The sequence below is a fragment of the Pantherophis guttatus genome, chromosome 5 (genome assembly GCF_059756535.1).
Source record: "Pantherophis guttatus breed Tessera chromosome 5, ASM5975653v1, whole genome shotgun sequence".
NCBI lineage: Eukaryota > Metazoa > Chordata > Lepidosauria > Squamata > Colubridae > Pantherophis > Pantherophis guttatus.
Genome location: NC_142067.1, coordinates 105,098,132 through 105,117,667, shown reverse-complemented (window position 1 = coordinate 105,117,667; position 19,536 = coordinate 105,098,132). Strand labels below are relative to the sequence as shown.

The 19,536-nt window shown below is 44.1% G+C and overlaps 1 long non-coding RNA gene across 1 annotated transcript in view; it reads left to right on the top strand.

Annotated features, from left to right (window-relative positions):
* The window catches only part of LOC148113549 (uncharacterized), a 51,385-nt gene extending 35,871 nt beyond the window's left edge, over window positions 1-15,514 (top strand). The window contains exons 4-5 of the long non-coding RNA XR_015728284.1: window positions 9,166-9,427; window positions 15,149-15,514. This is a non-coding gene — a long non-coding RNA (uncharacterized LOC148113549). The remainder of the gene's footprint in view (window positions 1-9,165; window positions 9,428-15,148) is intronic.
* Window positions 15,515-19,536: the final 4,022 nt, after the last annotated feature.

Here is a 19,536-nt window from a genome sequence, read left to right as displayed (position 1 = left end):
CTATTCCAATGTTTTTCTCTTAGGAGCCCTTCCCACTCTTAAAAATTACAGAGGATCCCAAAGGAACTTTTGTTTGTATTTGTTATACCTATGAAATATTTATACTATTAAAAATGAAAATTGACACATTAATTGTTGCTATCACTTCTCAAATTGTTTGGTGGGATTTCAATATTGTATCATTTTTCAATAGAAGCTGGCAAATAATTTTAATTTTGCAGACCCCTGAAAGGGCTTTGGAGGGTCCCCATGAGTCCTAAAAACACTGCTCTATTCCAACAAGAGGTCAAAAACAAGCAGACAATGTCAATGGTTACCTCAGCATGCCCAATGTGCATTTCATCTAGTATATCTTTGTAAGCATGCAGCAGAGTTGTGGCTCTTTCCATTTATAGTAATCACAAGCTTATGTGCTGGTCTGAATAGGTACCATTTTCTATCCCTACCTTACTTAGCTACAGAAATATGGACTACCTCTATGTAGTAACAAAGAGGCAGAGATTCCTGTGTCAAACCATTGAGTGTTTTTCTGGACATTTGCACTCCATACTGTATATGGTAGGACATATTTGCAGATGATTAAATCTCTAATCACTAACGGAAATAATATGTGAAATTAATATTTCATTTATTATTGACACAAAAGATCTCAGTCTTTGTCTCTTCTTCCTTCCTGCTGTCTGTCTAAGTGCCACTTGTTATGCTTTAATACTTGCAAACATAAAGGAATTAATCTTTAATTGGCAGAGTAATCAGTTCAATCTGAGTAATCAATTATAATTGCTGAAGCTGAAGGCTAAAGACCATTTTGTTTCATGAATAATGTTGCCTGAGGAATAGAAAAGAAAACATATCTAAAAGTCTATAAAAATAGAGCTAGCTTTCATTATGTTTTACTTCATTTAGTTTCTAAGCAAAAGAAACGGTTTTGCGATTTGTTCGTATACAAACATATTTAAATACAATTTCTTAATTGTATAATTAGTTTAAACATTATCAATTAAGTATAATTATTTAATTGATTAGAAGCCCTTGTTAGCATTCATGCTTCAGCAAATGAATTAGAAAGATATCATACTTGTATTATTCTCCATCTGGTAAAGTGTCAGCTTTGAGTGTTTCATGAAATAGGCTGTTGCCAAACTCATGATAACTCATGCCAAAGAAACCAGTTAATCCCTCTCTGGTGACACTTAAAACTTTTCTGTCCTTGCAGACTACTGTGGCTCTTGGTTTATATTAGTATTCTCGTTGTCTTTCAGAGAACTGCCTGGCCCTTTAGGGTGTGAAAAGTAGGGATGGAACAAAGGGACTTTTAATTTGGTCCTCCTCTCTAGCCATAGATATCTCTGGTCTAAATGATCCCAAGTTCACAGTGAAGCAGTTTTGCCTCTGTCCACTCAGGCACAGATTATCTCAAATCGGTCACAACCTGACTCCTGCATGACCTCCATCTGGTCCAGTGGTTCAGCTGCAGTGCAAAAGAGACTTCCAATGTGGTTTGCTTGTCCTTAGTCAAAGATCCAGGAACTGAGTGACAAATAAAAATGAAATACTATTCTTTCTACTGAAAGTTTGCAATAAAGAGAAATGATTCAGTATTCTATTCCTGTATTTAAAGCTTGCAGAATTCCATCAAAGCTGTGTTGTTGTATCTTTGAAATATTCCAGAACCTCATTTGGCATTAAAAATAAACTTTGAATATAACACATTCTAATAGAAGAGAATGTATGTAGCTCAGATTGAATTGGGAAGTAAGAGTTCATTCTGAGCTTAATTCTTTGTTTGCAGACATTTCTTTACCAACTAGGTAACATCATCAGTTCAAGCGAGTGGGGGTTTGGTCCCTATTTATGTACAAAAACTTGCTCCATCTGTTTTGGATGGGGGCATGTCTTCTTAATAGTTCTTTCATTAGGGTATTGCTTTCTTATTGACTGATGACTGTTTGCCTGGTGTTAATCCCCACTTAACTGGATGTTGTCTGCTGCAGAGGATGTGTCCTGGTCTTTTTGTTTCCTTCTTAGCATTTTTATTCTCTCTTTTGAATGGTGGGTAAATATGTTTATTTTATGCTTCTATTGATGGCTGATTTGTCTGAAAGTCAAACTTCCAGGCATTCTCTAGCAGTTTTGGATTTAGCTTGGTTGAGGCTGCTCCCACTTTCCCAGTTGAAACTATGGTTGAGTCTTCCCATGAGCTGTGAGATTAAGGAGTTTTTATTATGTCTTCTGACAGCTAGTTGATGTCCATAAATGCACTCTGCTAATTTTCTGCCTGTCTGCTCTACATAGTGGCTATTACAATCCTTAAGAGTCTTAGACTGTACGTTGTAATTAGATGACTCCTGTTTTTCTTGGATTTCTGGGCCTCTTGATTTATTTAAGAGGTTTTGGAGACCGTTAGTTGGTTTATGTGCTAAGGTAATTCCATTCAATTGTAATAGTCTGTTGGTTGTTTCTGATTTGTTTTTGATGTATGATTAGTGTATCAGTACAAACTCAGGAATTATTATTATTATTATTATTTATTGAATTTATATACCGCCCTACTCCCGAAGGACTCAGGGCGGTGAACAGCCAAAAGATAAAATACATATAATACAAACTTTAAAAAAACCATTTAAAATACAATTAAATAATTTGGCCCAGAAAACAAATTTAAAACACCCCAATTTATAAGACAAATTTAAAATTTAAAAAACAGTTTAAAAGAAAAGTTAGGCCAAGCCAGCCTGCTGGAATAGGAATGTTTTGAGGGCACGGTGGAAAGCGCGCAGCTCCGGGATCCTCCGTATCTCTGGGGGGAGCTTGTTCCAGATGGCAGGTGCCCCCACAGAGAAGGCTCTCCCCCTAGGGGCCGCCAGTCGACACTGTTTGACCGACGGCACCCTGAGAAGCCCCTCTCTATGGGAGCATACTGGTTGGTGAGAGGCTACTGGTAGCAGAAGGCGGTCTCGTAAATACCCCGGTCCTAAGCCATGGAGCGCTCTAAAGGTGGTAACCAAAACCTTGAAGCACACCCGGAAGACCACTGGGAGCCAGTGCAACTCATGCAGGAGGAGGGGTCACATGGGAGCACCACGTCGCTCCCATAACCACCCGCGCGGCCACATTCTGGACCAGCTGGAGCCTCCGGGTGCTCCTCAAGGGGAGCCCCATGTAGAAAGCATTGCAGTAGTCCAGGCGGGAAGTGACGAGAGCATGAGTGACCATATTTAACAAGTCCCGATCCAGAAAGGGACGCAACTGGCGAATCAGGTGAACCTGATAAAAAGCCTTCCCGGCCACAGCCGTCAAGTGCTCTTCTAAAGACAGCTGTGAGTCCAGGAGGACACCCAAGTTGCGAGCCCTCTCCGTGGGGGCCAACGAATGTTAAAGAAGTACTTGTAGATTTTGCATAAAACAGCAGGAATAATTTGGATTCACCCAGAAATTCTATCTCATATAATCATTTCTGTTCTCACAAGTAAGAGACCAGATTTTTGTTGATATCATTTAAAAACAATTGGGAAGTCAAAACACTGATCTACTATACATTATCTGGAGATCTACCAGCAAACCTTCTACTCACTGCTAGCATAACAGATGGCAGTATGGAAAATGTCACATTGGCGGATATACAGTCTTAGTTGTTGGTGAAAAATACTTTTTCTCTGTCTACCAAGGACTGTAGACGATAATGCTTACCCCTGCTTTATATAATTGGTGTTGGATTAATTAGACTTTTAATTCTCAGTCATTTAACTATGGTATGTGCTTTTTAAGCCACTGACATTAAGAAAACTTGGAGCACAACTGAAATGGGATGTACAGGTATATCTCTGAAAGTATTTCCATTCATCCTTCAGTTCTGAAGGATTGCTGAGCACATTGTAAGCCGCCCTGAGTCTTCGGAGAAGGGCGGCATATAAATCAAATTAAAAAAAAAAAAGTTCTGGTCATGAAAACAAATTCCTGGATTAAGCATGTGCTAAACCATCAGATTATTTAGAAAGTATCTACTTTCCTGAATCTTATTTTGCTCTACATACTGGATCTTGCCATCATAATCCCTTTTCCTTTTAAAGTGGTTCTGGAATTATGATCTTTTTGTCTGGGTACATTGGAAACAGTGGGAGCCCAGTGTGGAACAGCGAGAGCATTATGAAACAAAAGAAATGTGCTGAGTTTTGATATATATTTATATCAAATAAGCATGGGAATCTTTTTTCCATGGAAACCTTTCTTTTTTTTAACACATTCCAATATGGCCTGACCAGGCAACAAAGGAGCACCATTCCATTCTGTTATTGTGGAACAGAAATTCATAGCAAATTATGAGTTTTGCATGTTCTCGAGCCTCCAGGAGACCAAAAATGGCCTCCCCAGGTTCTGGAGGCCCTCTGGAGGCCAGAAATGGGGCCATTTCTAGCCTTCCCAAACTTCCGGTAGGGCTGTTTTTTTGCCCTCCCTGAGCCTCTGTGCGCGCCCTGCACTTACCTGCATCCAAAATGGGCCACCTAGGGACTCCTGAAAGGAGTGGGCGGGGCCAGCCAGGAGTGGGATTTGCGGGTTCTCTGAACTGCACAGAATCTTAGCTAGAGCTTCTCCCGAACCCCTGTGAACCCCCAGCAGCCCCCCACTGCTCTTGGCTCCATATACAGTAAGTTTCTAAAATTAAGCAATACATCAATGGCAAGACCAGAAAAAGTCCAGTAACTGATATCAAACTTTTCTCCAACTTCTATTTCTAACCATTTTGTTTCTGTTACAAGTCAAACCCATTGCTATTTTTAAAAACCTTTCAATTAAACTTACAATAATAATAATACCCAAAAAATGACAAGCTAGGAAAAGAAAATGCATTGTGCTGAGTAACCTAGTTGTTACTGCATTTGTCAAAAAGAAAGACTAAATTTATCTTTCAAACTGAACAGTTGTCTTGATTGAGACTATGAAAAGGGAATCCCACCGAAGGATTTATCCAATGTCTATGTAATGCCCTTGGCATCAGAGCCTTTATGCCTTGCTATCTCAATTTCCCATCATGACTCTACCAACATTTCAGGATAATTTGGCCTTTCAAACCTTTTTTAAAGCTTTAGAAGGTTGGCAATTACCACTTACATTTATTATTGGGTGACAGATAGATAGATTCCTCAATTCAGGGAAACTTCCATTGGAAATGGCTTATATTTCAAAGCTCCATAACATGGGTGAAGAACTTGTTTGTGATGGATCATTGGTGCCCAGAAGTCTAGCCAGTATGAATAAGCATGAGAGGTTATGGGAACTGTAGTGTAACACATGGAGGACCACAGGTTTCTGCCCTAATCCATAGCATAGATATTCCACAGCCAATATAGTCATAGATGTCTTAGAACAAGGCTTAGTATTCTGTTGCCTTCCAGATGCTTTAAGGTTTCACTCCCATTAGGTCCATCTCATAGCAAAGGATTGTGGGAGACGTAGACCTAGAAATCTAGAAGTGACCAAGTTGGCTCTTCTTTTAAAAAAGCACTTGTTCAGTTCTTATCTCCAAATCAGGGGTGAAATGCTACCGGTTCGGATTGGTTCAGGCGAACCGGTAGCGGAGATTTGGGCTGGTTCACTGAACCGGCAGCAACCGTTGGCTGGCCACGCCCCCAAACAGGTCTATGGCCTGCAGTTCTGCCATGCTTCCCTGCCTTCCACATGGCATTCCCGGCATTCCCATGGCCAGGCAAGTGGAAGGCCATGTGGAAGGCAGGCAAGCATGGCAGGGCTGCGGGGAAGGGAGCTAGCAGCCTACTCCCTTCCCCGCAGCCTTGCTATGCTTGCCTGCCTTCCACTCTGCCTTCCCAGCGGTCCCCCATGCCCGCTTGCCTTCTGAGGTTGGCATGCAGCCCAGCCCGGCCAGTGGGTGGGCAGGCAGCCCTTGGTGAAAATGCAGATGCTGAGCTAGGGCTGAGAGGGGCGGTGGCAGTGCTCCAGGAGGGCAAGCGGACATCCTTGGGCTGCTGCACATGTGCCCGCCCCATTTCTTTAAAGGCAGAGCCCCCCCTTCAGGGCAATCCAAAGTGGGGAGTGGGATGCTGCAGAAATGGCAGCCTTCCACCCAGGCTGCGTGCTTCTTGTGCCGGCTCCGCGGGGCTTAGGGCTCCGAAGCAGCCCACTGGCTTCCCACCCAGCCACCTGCCTGCTCTCTTTGACCGCTAGCGCCACTCTGGGAACTCGGCCCGCAGAGTCGTGCTCCGAAGGAAGGAGGCTTAGCCAAGGCACCACTTCCCGCCAGCCAAGAACCAGAGCAAGTGGCACGAAAGCCTCCGGCGACCAGCAGGGTGGCAGTCTCATGCATGGGTAGAGGGCCAGGCCCAGCTGTGCCACCAAGGAGTCCGCAGCACTTTCCTGTCAGTCTGGGTGGAAGTGCTTACCCAGCCGCACCAGTGCAGTAGCCCTTCATCTTGCTGAAGACCAGGTTGCCGCACTTATAGTTGCGTGGCCAGCTGGAGTGGGACATGGGGCAGGCAGAGAGGCCAATGCAGCCCCCGCCGAGGCAGCCCTGGCTGAATGATCACAGTGCCTCCGCAGCAACAGATGCACGGCAGCTGCCTTGCTCACCTTCGCCTCCGTGCACTGCAGTTGGAAGGGGCCGCCACTGCCACTGTCCCTCCCCGCCTGGCTGCACAGTGTGCACACGTCCGCCTGCCCTCCCGAAGCAACCCCACCACTGTTCGCTTTCATTTTGCGGCGGGAGAAGGAAGAAAGCGAATGGCGGCAGCACAGCACATGCAAGACGCTCCCCTTCTTAAATGCACACCGTTGTGTGTTTGTGAGTACCATCAAGTTGGTCGCGCCCACTCACAGGAACTCCCCAAGCCATGCTCACAGAACCGGCAGGGAAAATTTTTAGATTTCACCACTGCTCCAAATGCTTCTCTTTCTTTTGCCTGAAAGAAAGTAATGAGATTTTCTTGATCATTTAAAATGGAATCTTGGGAGGGGGAATCACTGGAATGTCCATTTCCAGCATGTAGTGCAAATACTTAATAGAATAGTATCAAAATAGTTCCCTCTTAAAACCGTTTACAGCAAAGCCTTGCCATTTATTTGTATATAACATGGCTATCCCCCTAGTAAAATAGTATTTCATTCTACACAGGTGTTTAATTAGCAAGCTTAATCCTTCCACAGGTTTTGGTTGAAATACAGTATTTTAGCATATACGTAGCTGGATGTAGTAGATGCCAATTCTTTCAACAAAACTGTTTCTATTAGTGTTGTTAGTATCATTGTCTGCACAGAGTGACTACACAATAGCGTCTTTGTGGAACACTCAGCAGAGATATTTACTCTTCTAAGGACTGTTTCCTGTGTGGGAGTTCCCCCAGTGCTTTAGAAAACATAATCTGGGTAAACAAAAATTAAAGAAAATTGAAGTATGAGGATTCCTTAATATTACTTAACTCTGGAGGTCGAACATAAACATTTGAAAAAGGTTACTACTAATTCTCTCAGTTGTAAAATAAAATCAACTTGCAAATGGGGAAAAATGATATTATCATGGAATTGCCACCAGTGTGATGATTTACATATCAGAAGAAGAAAAGATTGTTTAAATTTTTAAAATTAAAACAGAGTTCAAGCCATTATAGTCCCATTGACATTAACAGGACTAATTGTTTTATTTTATTATTCAACATTAACATAAAAGTAGCAGGGCTATGAATGGAACATCTAACCATTGTCTTAGGAGGAAGAGACCTAACTGTGGTACTGTAGATAGCACCTGTGGCTGTGACTGATCCAAAGAGCTCTTGTTAAAAAAAGATAAGGAAACAGGTGGTTTGCATGATCTCAGCCGGAATCTGTTGCTGATTAGAGAGGAAATTTTGGTCTAAACAAATCAATAATCTATAAAACAACTTCCAGTGATGCTAGATTTCATATCTGAAACTATGCTGTTAAACCCAAGTTGTATCTTAGACCATTGTGTTTACTGGCAGAGTACAGTAAGGCATTGTATCAGTTGCATAGCTCCAGCAAGCCTGAATACTAAAATTGCCAGGGGAGATTGGATTAGTGTCCATGTATTCTGTTATATGGTTTTTGATATATATCAAATGCCACTGATTGCTTATAAGCAGAAAGGGAAAATTACCAGAACTTCAGCATTCATACTATAGAAACTCAACTTTCTAGTGGCCTGGCATGATGATTTAAAGACAGTTTTTCTAAGAACAAACCTGTATTAAAAACAAGATACCCCAAAAAGAGAAACCTTTAGGAAAGTAAATAATGCATTCAATAATAGTAAATTTATTTAGTAAATGGCACCCTTACACAGTCAAGATAATAAATAACTACCGGTATATAAATAATAAGACCTTTTAAGATCTGATGCCATAAAAGAATCCAGTCACCATCATACCCTGGTACAATAGAAGTCTGAATGAAGTTTAAAATTAGTTTATGTGGTCATTTTTTCTTCTCTTCTTAAAAAATGATCAGTCATAAGAATAATTTTGTTTCACATTTATTATATGTAGGGCCAGTTCTAATTTTAATTCCTTCAAGACGTTAAAAAAAGTAAGCATATATAAAATTGTATATATAATATATACAATTAATATAATATATATAACTACCGGTATATATAATAATATATAATATATTATATTAATATATAATAATAAATATATTACTGTATATAGATTATACAGTACCACATTTTAAAGAAAAAAATAGAATTTCCAAAGGTGAGGTGGATTCTGCTTCCATATTTTCTTCTTCTGATAGTTGAGGAACTTATCTTTTAAATTCCAATTCCCCATTTTATATTGAATATCTGACACTTCCTGATTTTAGATTCAGGAAAATGTTCTGAAGTTGCTGCCTTTATATTTAAATATCCAAGAAAATGTTCATAAGTTGCTCCCAGTGATATAACAGTAATGATTATTTTAATAAATAGTATTGTTCTATTTCCAGAGATGTGAGATTAACCTTCTTTGAGGAAGGTTAAAGCAAGGGATCAGTTAGCACAACTTTCCTTGGACTATCATTTAAATGAACAGATGTTGGGTAAATTACATGAATTAATATTCCTCAGAGACACTTTTACTATTTTTAATGGGATTAATTACCTACTAGTCTAGATAAGATCTATCACCTCACCTTCATTGCCTTGTCTGTTGTTCACAGAGAAGCAGCAGCATACAGAGAGAGGCTTAAATCATCTATATTTAGACAACACCCTCTTCATGGCCTACAACCAACTCATCAGAGATTAAAATTCAGGAAAAGCTTCCTTGAGTCAACAGAAGACTTACTTCAAAGAATTTGAAAGCAGAGAGACCTATGGAAAGCTACAAGAACCAACATTGGATGGAACCAACAGAGGAACTGGCACCTGGGTCTGGCGAAAGCTGGGAAGTATGGAGACCATTGAATAGACCGCACACAGGTACAACAAGATCCAGAGACCCTCTGAACAAATGGGGATATCTGGTGGGTTCTGCCCTTCACAATTGTTGTGACATGCAGACAACAACACATATCTATATCTGCCCTTTGTGTCCTGATCAGTGTACACTTGAAGATCACATGGCACATGGCAGCATGACAGAACGCAATTTATCTTGCTAGTTTCTGGGCAAGATCTGTTTAACTTGTACACATTTTAACCTTGTATTTTATATTTTCAATTCTATGTCATATAGTATGCTTCAATTGTGATGCTTCTGATATGAATGAACAAAACAATGGCATTAATTCAGTGTGGCTTCAAGAAGGAAGAAGTTCACCTCCATGTGAAATTCAGGAGATAAAATAGATTGATAAACAGACAGACAGACATGTGCATACATGATTCCTGGTGCTTTTTTTAACTGTACAAGAAATAACAGAATTTTAAAAAATAAACAATGGGGAGAAACATAACAAGATTTGTTGGCTGATGAAAAAGATGGTTTGTAGATTATCAGCCTTCTAAAGAGAGTAATTAACTCAGGAATAGATAGCATTTAAAATCCAGTATAAGGTTTAAAGCCTTGTGAAATATAGTTCTTTTCTGATATTGAAAAAGAAAATACCTATCACCAATCTTCATTAAAATTAAAATATTTCCCTCCTAGTCAGGGCAGCGACCTCAGGAAAATAAACGTGTCCTATCACCCACTAAATCACAAGATTTTAAAAAGTTGACCTTGCTTCAGCAAAAATATTTTTCAGACCATCAACGCAATTTTAAGACCAGTCGGGTACTTGATTTCACGCCCTCTCGTCTCCCGTGTATCTTTGGAAGACAAAGCAGCAAACTGAGCTGGCTCTTCACCTTGTCGGACCCCGTGCTGGAGCTGCATTTTCACTCGGGTACCTTACAGCCTGATTAAGCATCCTGAGCGCAACAAACGAGGCCACCTGTTGCGCAGGATCGAGTCCGCCAAGGGCGCACCGGCAGCGACTGGGAGGAGTCGCTGCTCTGATGCGCAGACTGGAGTCTTGGAGGCTGTCCTGGAAAGGCCGGAGGGGGGGCACATGCTCTCTCAACGCCCCCCCCCCACCTCCATCGTCGCGTTTCCACCAGATTTGCACATCAGTTGCGGGTTTTCTGGCTGTAGCGAAGGTAGTAATCAAACCGGGGGGGGGGGGCTTCTGGCTTGAGCGCTTTTCAGAGGTCTTTCGGAGATGTCCCCTTTCAAAGGTAAAAAACTCTTAGCGGAACCGTCCGAAATAAGGATTTTGGCGCAATCTTGGATGGGCGGAGAGAAAAATCCAAAAAATCCGAGGAAGAGAATGTATCTGACTGGAAGGTTAGGTTGAATTAGCTTCTCGTGGTGTTGAAACTCAAAAGAGAGTTCCAAGATTTTGTGTTTGTTGGAAAACGGAAAAATGATCCGTTTTTCCTAAATCGGTTGGTCCTCGGAAGGTTTGGCTTTGGGGGGCCTCGGACGTTTTAGTTTCCTAAGCGCGATTACCTGGAATCGCGGCTTTTGCAAGCCTACATCCTATGCGCGGCTCTCTCCCTTCTGAAAGAACTTGCCTGCTCAGTTATTTCCCAGAAAGGGCGTTTCTATGAAATTCAAGAGTGGGGGGGGGGGAATATGCCCCATAACAGCGCTTCAGACGGTCGGATTTTTTTTTTAATTTGATTTATATGCCGCCCTTCTCCGGAGACTCAGGGCGGTTTACAATGTGCTCAGCAATAGCCTTCATCCTTTTGTATATTTATACAAAGTCAGCTTATTGCCCCCACAAACTGGGTCCTCAATTTACCTACCTTAGAAAGGATGGAAGGCTGAGTCAACCTTGAGCCTTGGCGAGATTCGAACCTGCAGTAATTGCAGGTAGCTGGTCTTAATAACAGGGTGCTTTAGACCACTGTACTACCAAGGCTCCTTAAGGTTTCCCAAATCCAGATTGTTAAAACTTCTGCCCGATCTCTAGAGGACTTGTGGGGTGTGAATTCCACTCCCTGGGATATTTTATCAGTGCCCCTTTAGCCCTCGAGTCTTTCCTTGGGAGGGGGAAAAAAAAACAGAGGTGATTTTTAGCTTGAAATGCGTTTAGAAAATCGATTCACAAACCAGCGTGGTTTCCCACTCTTCACCCTTCGGAAGCCAAAAGCGGGAGGGAACTGGTTGGCATGTTGACAGGGGAGCAAGAAGAAGTCCTGGGACCCTAAGAGAAATGGGAAATCGGGGAATTATCCCCGAAGGAGAGAGAAGGCAAACGCTTCTCGCCCGAGGGACCTTGCAGAGGCTATTGATGTCCTCAGGAATCTACCAGTACTTCTTCTCGAAAAAGGCTTCCTTTTTTTATGCGAGGTTGGCTTCAAAGGAGTCTAAAGGAGGGGTCTCCAACTTTGGCAACTTTAAGCCTGGAGGACTTCAACTCCCAGAATTCTGGGAGTTGAAGTCCTCCAGGCTTAAAGTTGCCAAAGTTGGAGATCCTTGCTCTAACGCGCATCTTATTCTACCACCTTTCTTTTGCGCTCTTCCCCTAGCGCGAACGCCGTTCACACACACGAGAGTCACAGAGAGAGACAGTAAGGACGAGGGTCATAGGTATCCGGCGGCTCCATCTCGTGTGAACAGCCCCTTGATATTCAGGGTATGCACAGTTGCTCGCTTATTTCGAAGAAGCAACAATACACACACACACACTTTCCTAACTACAGCCCGACAAGTTCGCCCTTTTGCAATTCTTTGCAAAAAACAGAAAAAAAAGCGTCCGGCCACAAAACCCACCCGATCCATCCCGGTCTTGGCGGGAGCAAAGCGGCAAGAGATTCCCCGGCCGTTTCCTGATCCAATCAGGCTTTCCTTGACCCGTTGAAGGCCCCCTCCCCATCTCCCCTATCCCCACCCCCCGCCCCCACATACACACACTCTCCAGGTCGCTCCTCAATGGGACACCACTTGAACTTCAGTCGCGCCGGGGCTTCCGTGGCTTTAATTGAACTCAGCGCTTTCTTTTCCTCTCCACACCCCAAACCATTCAAACCCCATCCCATAATAGACCTCGCCCGCTCCCTCTGGTTCTCCTGGCAGCTGGCGCTCCTTGGCTGTTGTGTTTGCGCAACGGACTGTTCAAGAGCTGGCGAGGGTGGGGGGGGAGGAAACTCCGATCTGCCCACAATAGATCTGGCGGGGACAATGGAGGCACCTTGGCAATGAAGCCAGCCCACGGAGGGAGTCGTGGCTGAGCTCGGACGGGCCCCCCAACTCGGGAAGCGCTTCCTTGCGCGGCTCTTCCCCCGGGCGGCTGCGGCTTTCGCCAAAAGCTGCCCCGGTTGACCTGACCGAGGGGCTTCCTACTGGGGGAAGCGGAATCGGAGCAGCCGAGGCAGGGCAGGGCAAGGGGGATCCACGACGATGCCCTCAGAATGGGACGTGGGGGGGGTATCTTCCTAGGAATCAGAGAAGTGAGTTTGCGTGGGAATCGCTCCCGGAAGCCAGTGAGACTCCCCACCCCCACCCCACCCAAAAAAAGGCCTTAGGATGACATCTCTGCACGCTCCTCCACCAGGAATGGGCCCAACCGAATTCGCGAGGCTGCCCAGAATGAGATGCTAAACAGGCCAAGAGATCAATCAGGTTGAGAATTTCACATGCTTCCTATACGAAACAATGATCAGGACATCTCCTGAAACTTCCGCCCGCCAAGCCACTTTCTGTGAGCCACGTTTGGGCATTCCCAAGGCAGGAGAATTGCCCCCCCCCAGCCCCCCCTCCCCCCAGTGAAGGGTAAGCTCCCTGGCGACGGTTCGGCTTGGATTTTCTCGGAAGAGAAGAAAATCCTCGAAAGTTTCGGCAGCCTTTCAAAAGAAACCGGCCGGTGTTAGGGATCCGCTAGGATCGAACTGGTAGTGACCCAAAGACTAGCTTCGGGCGATCGTGCAAATTAAAACGGGGTGGGGGAAGGGTGGGCTGTTTTCCCAAGTGATGCTGAAAAGCGAGTCTTCGCTCTTAAAAAAGGGACCACCGAAGGCGAAAGCCGCCGCTTTGTTTTTCCTTGTAATGGAATCCGCCTTCTGGAAAATGTGGGTTTTTTTTTTTTTTTTTTTTTTTTGCAATCGAAAGGAAAAGGACAAGAGAAGAAAGGGAAACGGGAAGCCGCGACTTCCTTTCTGATTTCTGGTGGAAAACTCAAACCTTTCTCTTCCATCACCCACCCTTTAAAGAAGGCATCCTGATACGTCGCATTTTCCGGACTGGAGATTTCTTAGTGGGCCCTCTGATGAAGTCGACGAGACCCCCGCCTGAAAACACCGTATTTGCAACACAAAAGACAAATTTGCAACAATTTCACCGCTGTCAATTTTCCTCAAGGCCAGGGTTGGTTAGGATCAGGCGCAGAGGGGCGTCTCAAAGGAAGCCGGTGAGAGCGCTTGGTTTGCACGGGATGCCTTTTCCTAAAGCAGCGCGCGATCCTAGCCGCCTTGGTCCGAAAATCCTAACTTCCTATCGTTGGAGGATCGGTGCAGAAGAGATTTCGAAGCTGAGGAGGGAGGCCAAGTATTTTCCTTCCTAGCTCTCTCCAAGTTTTCACACTCTCTCTTGGCTAAAGCCAGGCGGATTTGACAAACAAATGCCTCTCGATCTGCCAAGGTAGAGGCTGAGGAGGGGGCGGGGAGGGGGATAAGAGTATTGAGTATTCCTGCCTTCCAAGAAATCTCCGCCAAGGAAAATAATGGCACGAGTCCGGCCTGGAGGACAGCGAGCTCTCTCCAAGCCCCCTAATTTCGCCTTATGATTACTCCAACTGGGGATCCACGTGGCAGAGGCGTCTCCTTGATCCTAAAACAGACACTTATAAAGCGAACGGTGAAAGGGATCCTCTTGCCGTCTGCCCAGGAATCCCAGGCGAGAGATCCAGCCTTTAGAAAACCACTTCCAACTTTCCTTCAGTGCAAGAGACCTAACGACACGCTCCTTAAAGAGGAAACTCACCTATCCGAAAAAAGCGTCACCCAAATGTCCATCACCAAAACGTTGGCGTGAGATTAGAGTCTCTATTGAATCTCTTAAAATGAGGATGGTTCCCGAAGCCTCCGATGGTGCCTGAAAGTCTATCATGTAGTAAACGGTTTATTCATTCAAGAATTACTCTCAGATAAGCTTCTGCAGCTAATGAATCAAATTGAATGGCATCTTTCTGAACGATGTCCCTGCATAGCAGGTCTTTTCATAGCTCCCCAGAAATTATGTCCTTCCTTCCCACTTCAGATCTGTAAATTCTGCTTCCTGACCTTTATATTGAACCCTCTGGGGACCCGCTGAATTTAGGAGAGCTGCCTGGGACACCAGGTGAGACATTCCTGTGAGCAAACTACCTGCGAGAGTTCAATTGGAGGCAAAAGGAGCAAATATTTGGCTCTTGGAAAAATGCAGCACCTGACCTACTTGTTCATACTGGCCTACCAAAAAAGGCCAACGCTGCATTCTTTCTCAAGGAAATGGGATTTACTTTCCAAGTGGCACGAAAGCTTTTGGGCATAAACACAATGGTTTCCCAGTTCTAAAATGCTGGTCCTAAAGAAGTGATGTGGCATGGAAGTAGGAAGTAGCCTTGAAGTAGATTTATTTCATCTGTTTGGATTCTGTTTACCACTCTCTGCCTCCTCTAACGTAGCCACTTGCCAGCCCTCCTTGAGGTAACAGTAAGCTTGTCCTCATTGCAGCTTCCTGGACATGATGATGGGCTGAGACTAGAAAACTTTAAGTCCAAGTGACGATGCTGGAGGACATGGACTACAGTAGTCATCAGGGAAGCAACTTTCATAAAAGCAGGAATGAAATCCCAGGTATCTCCCTGCTCCATCATCAGTTCAGACTGGCACTGGGGAGGAAAAGGGGGAAACTTATGGTTAGAAGAAGGAAAGCACTTCCAGTCAACCCTTTTATAATAAGCCATCCCCCCCCCCCCATTTGCTGTTATCCTGTTCAGAGTCTGGGAGTGAAGGCAATCATCATCATGCCCAACACCACACAGAAAAGGAACATTGGGAAATAAATTAGAATAAATCAGTTATGTCAGTGACAAAAAAGCCATAAATTAGCTTCAGGAAGAGTAGTACATGTGTTGTACTATTTCGCCTTAATGCTGCCTTTGGTATATTGTTGGACAGCTTTCCATACTGTACATGCATTTATTTACTTTTTAAAAAGCAACTATTCCCAATTTGGCAGATGTTTTGGGCTATATTTCCCGCCCCCCCCCCACAATAAAGTGATTAATGGGAGTTGAAGTCCAACAAGAGTGAAGTTAGGGAAGGCTGACACAATACAGGTAGTCCTCAACTTATGAGCCCAATGGAGCCCAGAATTTATGTTGCTAAGTGATAAAATTGTTAAGTGAGTTTTACCCCATTTTATGACCTACTTGCCACATTTCTTAAGTGAATCACTGCAGTTGTTAAATTAGTAACACGGTTGTTAATTGAATCTGGTTTCCCCGTTGACTTCGCTTGTTAGAAGGTTGCAAAAGCAGATCACATGACTCCAGGACACTGCATCCCTCATAAATGTGAGTCAGTTGCCAAACATCTGAATTTTGAACCCGTGACCATGGGGATGCTGCAATGGTCATAAGTGTGAAAAATAGTCATGTTACTTTTTTCAGTGCCATTGTAACTTTGAAGAGTTACTTAATGAACTGTTGTAATAACAAAAGTTCACACTAACTGAAAAGTTTGTGAAAGAAGGTAGGATTATGTTTGTTCTAACATGCTAACAAAATGCTAACAATAGTGGTTAATTTTTTGCTGGCTCATACTTCTGTGAGAACCCAGTTCCTTCGCTAGTTCAGGAACTAAAGTAGTATAAGATCCTAGAAAATGGGTTAAGACTATCCTTACATGAAGCATGTTGTGTGAATACAGGTGCAATGCTGCTATTTTGAAAGTGAGGTCTCCATTATTTAGGCCATTTTGTAACATTTGTTTCGAACATAGGATGACTGTTTCCTATGTTCATGAAGATAACAGACTAGAAAGAAAGATGCCTGAGATACAAGCCCAATATCTTCCTCTTTCCGCGGAATTGTTGCCCAGAACTTGATATTTATGGGGAAAAATACAAAAAGTATCTGTATTAGATACAAGGAGAGAAAATCTGGATATTTACCATCTAAGTCTGCAATCCATCAGCTGTTCCAATCCATGAAAGCTAAACCCTATTTTCATTTCGTTCCTGAATGCTTAGAAGTGACTCACACTTAATACAATGCATTCACAGCTTCTTTCCTCCTTCTTCCTGATAACTCCATGTCCATTCTTTCCTTAAACTCACTCTGTCCCTCTCCCTCTCTCTCTGTCTGTCTCTCTCCCTCTCTCTCTGTCTCTCTCTGTCTCTGTTTCTCTGTCTTTCTCTCTCTTTTTCTCTCTCTTTCATTCTCTCTTTCTCTCTTTCTCTCTGTCTCTCTCTCTCCGTCTCTCTCTCTCTCTCTCTCTCTCTCTCTCTCTCTCTCTCTCTCTGTCTGTCTCTATCTCTGTCTCTGTCTCTCTCACACACACACACATCAAGTTTGACTGAAAAGAGGTCGCATTCGGTGGGTCGACTGCTTTCAGGGGAATCTCATCTGCAGCTCATCCTTTGGAAGCAGGTTGCCTTGACCTCTCTGAAGAACCATCAGCCAGAAGAGACGCTGGCCCTCAAAAGAAGGCCAGGCGAGGGGAGGCTAAGGACCCGTTCCCAGAGCGGGATTGTCGGGAAATTTTCAGGAGCCCAAGACTCCAGGCAAGGCTGGCCGCGTCCCGTTCTCCAGGTAGGGCTGATGGGAATCTCGATCTGCCTCTCCAGGTATCCAGATTGCCCAGCAATATAAATTTCTGAGAAAATAAATTCCTGGAATGGCGTTTTTGAGCGCAGTTGTCCCCAGGTTGCACCCTCTCCTGCTCGCTGAATTTTGAACCACCTTTCTGGTGGAGGTCACCTGCTTCAACCCCAGTTTGGAGGACGGCAAAAGTGAAGGAGTGAAAGGATGTTTCCGTTTCCGATCTCAGAAGGAGGGCAGGTCGAAGAGAGAAGACGACTTTTTCAGGGGGGGAAAGAAAGCCAGGAGGAGCTGGATCTGCTTACAGATTCAAAACAAACCCAGGATTTTCTTAACTGCCTCAGCCTCAGGGATGGAGGTGGGACACAACTTTCATAACATTCAGCTAGCCTTCCCAGGTTTAGAGAGAGAGAGAGAGAGAGGGAGGGAGGGAGAGAAGAGAAGAGAAGAGAAGAGAAGAGAAGAGAAGAGAAGAGAAGAGAAGAGAAGAGAAGAGAAGAGAAGAGAAGAGAAGAGAAGAGAAGAGAAGAGAAGAGAAGAGAAGAGATGGACTGGAATGTTCTACTATGTTCCACAGTTCAACACAGTTAGAAAAACTAGGAACTTGACCCGCCCTTTATTCCAATTTAAAAAAAAACATTCTCAGCAGCAATGCTAGCAGTCTCTCTGCCCGTTAGAAAAAGTTGAAAAAAATCACGTCTGAGCCCGATGCACTCGGGGTTTTGTCTTTTTCACAAGGGGAGCAACAGTTCAGCAAAATCACAACCTAAAAACATTCATCTGAGTGCCAAGCTTTTCCATTGCCCTTCTTTCTCCGGTGAGAGCCCCTGCTTGGGCGAAATGCGGCTGCCGGCTTTGATGTTGTCGGCCACGGCCGCACCACAAAAGTCTCTGCAGTTAAGTGTTGATCAGGCAGAAAAGATCCTTCTTATCTTGTTGCGCGTATGTAGCTCGGCCCCTTTATTGCTCTGTCCTGCGCTATTTAGGGTCGCATTAAACCACCTCCTTTTAATTTTGACTGACTTCTTACTTGCTCTCGGGACCCCTTTCACCATTACACTCTCCGCCGTGGCATTCAGCTGTCCGCCTCCCTTTCCCCTTCAGGGAGCGAGCTGCGTTGGGCTGGCCCGATTTCCTCTCGGCTTCGAAATCTGGGCCTCGTTTGCCTACTAAGGCACGAACCGGCAGCGCCTGTGATCCGAGGCTTAGAAGGAAGCGATAACTGGGGAGAAACGCTCTGCGGGCTCAATCTGAACTGGGGCTGGTGGCTACTATCCTCCCAACCGAAGACTGGAACTCAGTTGGCCATGGAAGGAGCCGGATGTAAGCTCTGGTCCCTTGAGCCATCGAGTCTGCTTCTTACAATACCGGTAGTCCTCAACTTACCATCCCAAGGGAGCCCAAAATCTCTGTTGTTAAGTGAGACATTTGTTAAGTGAGTGTTGCCTCATTTTACGACCCTTCTTGCCCCAATTGTTAAGCGAATCGCTGCAGTCCATAAGTCAGTACAACCGTTGTTAAGTGAATCTGGCTTCCCCGTTGATTTTGCTTGTCAGTTGGTCGCAAAAAGAGATCACATGACTTTGGGACACAGCAATGGTCGTCAGTATGAATCAGTCGCCAAACATCTACCTTTTGATCCCACGATCGTGGGGATGCTACTAAGGTCCATAACTGTGAAAAAACGGTGGTAAGTCACTTTTTTTCAGGGCCGTTGTAACTTTGAATGGTCACTAAACAAGCTGTTATAAGTTCCACCTGTATCCCCACAATACATTGGTGTCCGAATTCAGAGCCAGTCTCAAAGCTGAACCTTTGGGTCTTGGGGCCTCGCAGCGTTTGCCCTGAGTCTCCCCCTTCCCGGATATGCCCCACGGATAGGAGGGGGGGTAGTGCTGGTGAGCGAAAAGGTCCCCCCTCCACTCCAAAATGGGCGAACCGGTGAGCCGTGGGAAAAGAGCAGAACAATCCACTCGATCTATGCCAAGCAGGAACAAGTAAGGGAAGACCCGGATTGTGGGGGCAATAAGCTGACTGTGTATAAAAAAAAGAACACCGCTTTGGGGGGGGGCGAAAGCCCTACTAAGCAGGTATATACAAAAGTATGAAGGCTATTGCTTAACGCATTGTAAGCCGCCCTGAGTCTCCCGAGAAGACATATAAATCGAACCAATAAATAAAAGAAAAGAAAAGAAAAGAGAAAAGAAAAGAAAAGAAAAGAGAACAGAAAAGAAAAGAAAAAAGAAAAGAAAAGAAAAGAAAATAGAAAAGAAAAGAAGAAAAGAAAGAAAAGAA